At 37.9% G+C, this 8,632-nt stretch overlaps 1 protein-coding gene across 1 annotated transcript in view; it reads left to right on the forward strand.

Moving 5' to 3' along the window:
• The window catches only part of naaladl2 (N-acetylated alpha-linked acidic dipeptidase-like 2), a 576,898-nt gene that overhangs the window by 1,705 nt on the left and 566,561 nt on the right, over positions 1 to 8,632 (forward strand). The window lies entirely within an intron of this gene.

Consider the following 8,632-nt stretch of genomic DNA (forward strand, 5'->3'; position numbering starts at 1 on the left):
TATATATATATATATATATATATATATATACTTTCATATTTCTTTCAGTTGGCCAAATATCCCAAGGTTCTTCAATCAGGGGCTTTCTACATGTTTTTTGTTTTAATTTGTTGCATTATGGGTTCCGATGGAGCCTTTGCCTCTCGGTACACCGGCTTTCCTAACAGCGCATGCTGCAGCCTTGCTTTTTTGGAATTTCTAAAATATTTCCAGACTGCAGACATCAAATTTAAGGAAGTAAGTACTGTAATTGCCTCCTGCTCACCAGCTGCTGTCTGTAGTACCCTAATCAGAACCTACTGTACATCTCATGACACTCAGGAAACCCAACTCACAGTAGGCAGCTAGTTAGCAGAGCATCCGACAGAGACTCTGGAGACATTTCTGCACAAAATATTAAAGCACAGCTACAGCTAATGGATAGGAAGTGTCCAAAGGTTGTTTGTTAATTTTCCAACCTTTGAAATACATTGGCACCAGAGCCCAATATAGGATAATATTGGCCACATTTCTAACCTGCCGGCCTGTAATTAGTGACAGTGAGATGGAGCCTTGATGAAGCCTTGAAGGCATTGAACCGTTTTGGCTTTAAATGCCTGCCAAAGTTCGCGGGCGAGCTGAAACACTTCATGAAGCGGTCATGTGGTTTGGCGGGGTAGCTAGGCTTCAGACGTCATTGATTTTGGCCCATCCCCTAAACCGAGCAAGCTTCAATAAGCGCCTGGTGGACACGCCCCCCTCCATTACTCGACACACCTTTAAGCCTCAGCTCATCTCATAACATCACTACCTGTAAATATAAGAAAACAAATCTCAAAAAGAACAAAGTGTGTCTCGGTAAAATAACTTAAATAATAGAGGAGCTACAAATCTAGCCGGGGTAACAAAACCATTTCTAAGAACTCCAAATGACCATGTTGTCTTTTTCACAGCAATTCAGAGGAAGTATAATATTATCGGTCAAACTGGGGGGCAGTGGAGTGATGCTCTTGGTCTGTCTGACTGCTTTAGGTCATTAACGTCTTGCTGAAATTCAAGGAATTGTGAATTCTTTTCTTTACTAAGATGGCCAAAAAGAGAAGTTATGGCTATTTGTTTGGGATTTTAAATTAGCAAAAGACCCGAAGCACTAAAGTAACCAAACTTTAGAATATAAAAAAGTAAGTTGATTGATAAAAAGAACACAGGTGGGATTGGACTGATAAACGTCCAGTGTGTGACCTGTATCCACTCGTTATGCTTGATAACCCTTGAGTCAAACCAACAGAAAAGGCCAAAACTAAATGAGTAGTTTTTGCAAATATGCTATTGCAGCTATTTCCACCATAAATCAGGTAATAGTTTTAGAACACAGTTAATTTCTGATGTACAGCAAGGTCTTTATTGTTGCATCAAATTAAAAACACTCTATATTGAAATGTTGTGATGTGAAACCCTAAATCAGAATATTAATTGTTTTGGCCTTTGAGATCAGAAATAAAAACAATTAAAACTGTTTAAGTTATCAGTTAAATGTGGCAACTTGACCATAGGGGTGTTTGCATATTTAAAACCAAAATGTAAAGTTGAGAAATAACAAAGCAGGAGTGAGATATTCAGTATATTTTATGTTGGTTTTCCTGTTTTCACTTCTTAAAGCTTTGCAGCTTTTAGCGTTTACAGGTTGATACCAAATTTTAAAGGGCAATGCATTTTATTCTGAAATCTGAAATGCAAATGTACTGTGATCACACATTTATGTGACAAAAGAAAATGTTTAAAGGCTTTATCTGAGGAAGTAACCTTTAAGTTTCACCACTTTTCATTTCATAGGAAGATTTTTGAAACAGAATATTGGAGTTTATGTTAAGTTCAATCAGTCTATGCAAATGTCTCCATTGGGTTTGGTTTATTGCTGTTGTTGTGGACGTTTACATTTGGTAGATCTTTATTTTTAATCTTATTTCCATCTTTCCTTCTTCTATTTCATTTCCAAGTGTCTCTCCTCAGCTCTCACCTTCTAGTTCCCCTTTTACCTGCAGGATTAGTTAATCATGGCGTCCTGCTTTCCAGGCCAGTAATTAATCTAAACCTTTCTGCTGCTAATTTGCTTTCAGTCATTGTCAGTTCCACCTGTTACCTACTTCAGATTTCATCTCTCAGCTTCTCCTTCTACTTTCCTGCGTATCTTCTCTGCTTTTTAAAGTTTGTTTAATCAGTTAAATAAGTTCCCCAGAATCACATCTTTGTCTGCTTACTGTCTCTCATACAGCAGCACTGAGAAAATGTGTTAATTGATATTTAAGATGATTACATGAGAACAAAAACATGTTAACTATACAGCTGGTTGATAATCCTAGAGTTTCCTTTTTTATATTTTCCACTTTAGAGTTCACTGATAATTAACCTCTGACCTTTTTTCCTTGCAGTGGGCAGAATGTTCATATTCAGAGCGTTTGTTTGCTCAGGTGCATTTATATGGTTTTGATTTCAGACTAGGAAGAAAAACTAAACACTTTGCTCTAATCTGGGGTAACTGTAGTTTCATTAATAGAGTAACAAGGTGAGACATGAGTTTGTACCTGAATGTGTGTTTTATCAGAACCCATTACACCATCGAAATACTCACCATCATTTATAAACAGTTTATCTCAAAACGGAAGTTGAGATTGGAGAGTCATTTTCCAGCTGTCACAGCTCTACCTGAGGCCATATTTTATGGAACACTAAAGTTTTCCATTCTTCAACTTTCCTCTATTTCAATGTCACTGTGTGGCTTAAATACAGCCAGTGGGATGGACGGACACACGGACGGGACGGTGTAGGTACCAGTGTCACTACCCCACCCGTCCTGCACATGCACAACAGATATACATCCAGGTGTCCATAAATAATGTTATTATGGTATTAAAACTACTTATTTCTAACCTTAACTCACTAAAGAATGCTAATGCATATCTTTCAAAAATGTTTTATGACTTTTGTGAGACAATTTTTATGCTTTTTACATTTTCTTCATTAAACTGTTTCTCTGACATCATCATGGGACATTCTCAGAGCAGTCTGGCTAAATATGATTAAACCACGTTTATCTGCATTTTAGTTGCTTCATTCTTTAGATTACACACCATAAGGTTAAAACAAATGAAAACATAAAACTCAAAAAGACTAGATTTATGTTTAAATCCAAAGCTGAAAAAGTTAGCTCCTGCAAGTAGCGTAGGATGCTATTTCCGGTGCAGATCCTGCAGAGACGAGTGAAAAAAAGGATTTCAAGGCATTTCTTTTCTCAGGCAATATATTATTAACCTTTAAAACTTATATTTTAGAACGATTTCTGTTTTTGGGGAGGGAAAAATGTCATTTAGATATTTTTAACATAATAAAATGGAAGCAGATGTATATCTGGATGCTCATGTGCAAATGAGCTGGTAGCGCATGCGCAGAAAAGATCGAGCTTGCGGGACGGATCGGGTAGTGACAACCAGATCTGCTCGGGGTTACCGAAGCTGCATGATGTTATTTTCGTTGTCTGGGCAACCACAATGTTTTACATCATGTGGCAACGTTCAGCCAATCATGTAGCGTAACGTTACCGGCAGGAAGCAGGACCTGAGATGGACGGACAGTGTAAATTTGGTATACTTTGAAACTACTACTATGGAATACAAATTTAAATCATAAACTGATAACATGGCTTTATAAGAAAAGCCATTTCCATTTTGTGATCTTGCTTATAATGTAGGTGGAAATTATTAAAAAACAGAGTAGATAAAGAATGATCAAAGAACTGGGTTATTCTATTGAGATTGAAAATATGGGATTATTTGAAAATTAAACCACTGTCACTAAAAGAGAACATTAAAAATGTCAGCAGAAAATTCTTTCAAAAATGTTTAAGATGCAAAGAAAAACAAAACAAAAGACTAGAGCTGTTTAAAGATGCCCAACAAGGAAGAACTGCAGGAAGTTTTGATGAATCCGTTTTAGCCTCTAAACCTCAATATGATGGAGTTACTTTAAAGTTCAACGCAGCACAGGAAACTAAAGGTTTTTATAAATAAACATGGACAGTGTACGGTCAAAGGAAATAATGTTCCTCTTTGGTATGAAAGTGGCAGCGAAATACGTGAATACGTATGTAAGAGTTTTATCAGGGTAATTTGGTATTTTCTGTTTTAAATAAGAGTCAAAACTATAGTGGAGGATGTTCTTTTTCTGAGTGGATCATCTCAATCAGTGGTCCTCCTAGCTGTCAATCATTCTGCTGATATGTTTATGTAAGGCCGTCCTACACGCTCGTCCCAGTTCCACTTACTGGTGGTCAGTCTGACATGGTGGAAAAGTTGCAAATCTTCTTTGGAAAGTTAACTTGTAATGGTGATGCAAACAGCAACTTTTAAACAACTTTTAAAATGCCTGTTAAACGCCGACTATCAAGGGTTTAATATCACCATTTCTGCATTTTAATAACAGAAACCTCCAGTAGTATTCAATATATGAAATGTTTCAAGCTCTGGCATGCATTTAATAGGCTTCAGCAGTGGATACAGGGTTGTGCATGTACTTTTTTTTTTTTAAGTGGAGAGGGGGGGGTCTTTTCAAAAATTAGCAAAAAATCCTCCACTGTACTTTTAAATGCAAAACAAACAGAAATAAAAATTATTATTTGCATCCTTTGAAAAATGCTGAAAACGTCAGACATGTTCAAACTTAAAATTTGCAGCTGTAAATGAAGGAGAATGAATGAAGTGATGTTTGGAGCCTAAAAGGTCACTGCCGTTGCTAATTTCATGGTGAGTTTTGAGGATTTTGCAAACACACATTAAGCATCAAATCATACAGTAATAGCAGGTTTGCAGTCAGTTTTACTGTGCTTCCTTTATTCCATTCAAGTCTTCTCCAAATGCACGACAACGTGCTAATTTGGTAGAAACGTTCTAGGAAAACTTCTTGGGTTCCAACATTGATGCCCTTTGATAGGGCAGACAGTCTTTTTACTGCGTTGCCTCCCCCAATCCTGTTCTTAATATCATCTGACATTCTTTAGCTGGAGCAGACATGGTATCACCTGTCTTCTGCTAGCTTTCTCCTCTGCAACACAATCTGATGTGTCTTTCAAACAACAAAGGGGAACAGAGGGAAAGAAAGGGTGGGTGTCAGGTAGAGGAGGAGGGTGGGCGGTGTGGAAGTTGATGGGAGGCCGCTCTGTGACTCGGTGTCTTACAGAGTCCAGCTCTTTCTTTGTGATGTGGAAGGGAAACGTCCCATCTTCTTTATTATCTTCAAGCATTGATAAGAATGTCTCTCACCGGCCTTCTGCCCACAAAGGCAACATGATACCTCCAGACTGAGAGGATCTTTGTCTGTAACTGTGTGTTTGGAGCCCAAACCCCCTGAGATATCTCTGCTCTTTTATTGCCTTTATAGATAAAAGCACAACTGTGAGGTTGTCGATACTTTGAAATATTGGTTATATTCCACCAATGCATGATGGAACTTGGGTTGATTAAGAGTGGCAGTTTTAAAATCAGACGATCAAAGGACAAAATTTGCATAACCCCAAAAACAAGTAATGTTTCCTTGTTTAAAGGTTGTCAACTATAAATGGGGCGGGGCTTCAAGCCAGAGCAGGTGTCCTTGAAACTCATCTCAGTCAGTTAGCCATATTAAAGGGATTATATGAATCCCTTTAAGTTGACTTTAAAGAAGACCATAAAACCAGATTCCAGATAAATCAGCAAACAATGAAAATTGCAAATTTTATCAGAATATAGAGAAAAAAATGTAAGTTATTCATAATTAAATGAATCTAAATCGAAATTTCTTTGATAAGATGCAGTTTTATGAAAGATTTGAGTTTTTATTACATGAAGAGGTGATTTAATTTTTTAGTTTCCAATGTGCTGATGTTAAAAAGGTACAATATATTATAGCTATTTATTGCATAAGAAGTATTAGAAACTGATTGAATAAACAAAAACATGTCAATTTACATATTATTAAACATATTTATAAGATATAACTAAACAGTAACCTATGAGCTTACTGGGAATAATGGATTTAAAACAGTGTACCACTCATGGTTTCCAATGAACAGCGATGTAAAACTACCATAAAAAGTCAGGGTACGTTGCTCTGACATGCAGTCGGTTCCATTGAAGTGAACGCTAACTGTGATATAGCACAGTTATAACAATCTGGTGGGAGACACTTTTGAACAAGTCGTTCTGTTTGCTTTTAGAGGAAAATAAAAACTTGTTTTTAGCGCAGCAGAGAAGTTTACGCTGCTTCGTCACACCGCAGCTAAGTGGACGCTATTTAGGAGATCATTTGGAGTTTATGAAGTGTTATTTTTAACTTGGTGTCTAATGTGTGGTGTGCTCAGGTAGGGGGTGGTCTAACCTCAGGCACCAGTCAGTCGGGCACCTGGTCCATAAGTGACTGTCACCAGTTTCACAATGTAACTTGTACCTCATAGGTTAGAAATATGCAGGCACCCAGGGAGCAGTGGGGGATTAAGGGTCCTGCTCAGGGACCCAGAGTGGCAGCCTGTGGGAATGGGGCTTGAACTCAGAACCTCCTGATTACAAGCTCTATGTTCTATCCACTCGCTTAAATGACAAACAATTCCCAAAATCAAAACAAGGCAAAGAACAAAACCATGTCAATAATTCTTACTTTTGCTTTTGTTGACATTTTCATGATAAAGTCTCTCTTATAAGAGCTTAAAGTCGGGAAGCGGCTGTTTCAACCGTTGCATTTCCGAATTCTCTCGAGTGGTGCCCGGCTTTACACCAGTGAATAAAGTGAATGTGATTGGTCGATTATCAAGGGGGCGGGATTGTTGTGGCAGAAGGTTTACAAGTTATTTGGTACTAACCAGTTAGCATCTTAGTGCTAGCAGGTTCCCAATGGGAAATTCCATTGGGACCAAGTAGCACTAAATTGGTGACTTAGAAACGACGCTGTCAAGGAACGCTATGGACAGCGGAAACATGCAAGAGGAGGAGAGTTTAGTGTCGGAGGTCGTGGATGAGTCTCCTCCGTCATCCATTTTTTATTTAGAGGAGGAAAGCGGGGACGAAGATGTTGTGGAAGAGGACGCCAGGGCGGCAGAAGCTTGGTTTGGTGTAGAAGGCTTCCAGCCGTACATGTTTGAGCCCTTGCCTCGCAACGCTGCCAGTTCTGTTAGCTCTACGCCTGCCGAAGACACAGACGTCCATCCCCGTGAACACTGGGACGCAACTCAATGGGAAAGGAAAGGATTCTGGTTTCAACCGTTGCGTATATTAGCTGCGACACATGAATCAAGATGCTATGACCGAAAACATTTGATTGACAGATGACCGTTGATATATGATTGGATGAATTTAGGTGTTCAGGCTGACGTAGAACTAACTGGCCTGCAGAAGATAACGGAAAAAAAAACACAGTCTGATAAAGAGAACATTTATATACATGTTTAAGCCTGAATGATTTGACATTTAAATATGATTTCCCTACAACCTTAAAAACTATTATCTGTCTCAACTGTTTTCTTGACTATTTATTTTGTGGTATTGAGGCAGGAGATCATAATTCTCTTGAACTGAGGCCTAGTCTTTTCTCCATTTTATTCCAAACTTCAATCCAAGCTTATATTGCCGTTCCTCCGTGTTCAATGCAGTAAAACTATTACAGTGGCTGTTTAAAAAGTTGCAGACTTACATTTGATCTTTTTGGTATATTGTCTGTATGATAGAACCATCAATTGGCTCCCGCCTGCTGCTTTTCTCTCTCTGCTTGAGAAATGCTGACTCAGTCTGAGCTTTGAGGTAAAAGGCAGTAAATGAACTTTGAAGTACTGACTCGTTGGTAAAACACACTCGGCGTGACCTTTAGTTAACGGGCAAATTGAGCTGTGGCCAGAACAGGCTTCTGACTCCGTGGAGCCCTGCTGGGCTCTCTGCAGAAGCTCATGTTAAGGTTAGTGATGCTGCTGCATGAAAGCAGAGAACATCTTACTTTAGGAAACAGACATGTTGGTATAATGAATGTTTGAATGGTGTATGAGAAGTTAGAGAGGTTCTGTCATCACTAAAGGATCGGTTCATTTTCATGTCATCATTGAACTCATTGACATTTTTGCCAGTCAGTGACATTTAACCAGCTATCCGTCTGTAATATTATGAAGAAAAAAGCCGAATTAGAATTTAAATAACTAAAATGCCTAAAAGTCTCAGGAGTTAGAACAGATATTATAACCTCATCAATTGGATTTTTCCTCAAAATTCCTCATATAATAGCTGTTGTTAAAGTTGCTGCTTGCAAAGTAATAATGTGATTTTTTCCTATTTAGTTTAAAATGTTATTTAAAATGTTTTCTTCTAAACGTTGAGTTTTACGAATTAAAGTCACATTCTCTTTATTACAAGACAAATGTCTTTGCTAACGTCCAGCAGCCAAATAGAAATGCTATTTTTTCATCACTCTAGAAGAAATGATTATAGTTCAGTAAAATTTGGAAAAAGAATGAAGATGTTTTATAATGAGGAGTGAAACCATTTAGAAGAATAAAGCTCAATATCAGGAGGAACCAAATAAAAATCAGTAGGAAAATCATCAACCAGTAAAGGTCCAGAGATATTTTTTATTATAATCATCCATGTTA

Source organism: Cyprinodon variegatus, unplaced genomic scaffold, assembly GCF_000732505.1.
Source record: "Cyprinodon variegatus isolate N-32 unplaced genomic scaffold, C_variegatus-1.0 Scaffold272, whole genome shotgun sequence".
Classification (NCBI taxonomy): domain Eukaryota; kingdom Metazoa; phylum Chordata; class Actinopteri; order Cyprinodontiformes; family Cyprinodontidae; genus Cyprinodon; species Cyprinodon variegatus.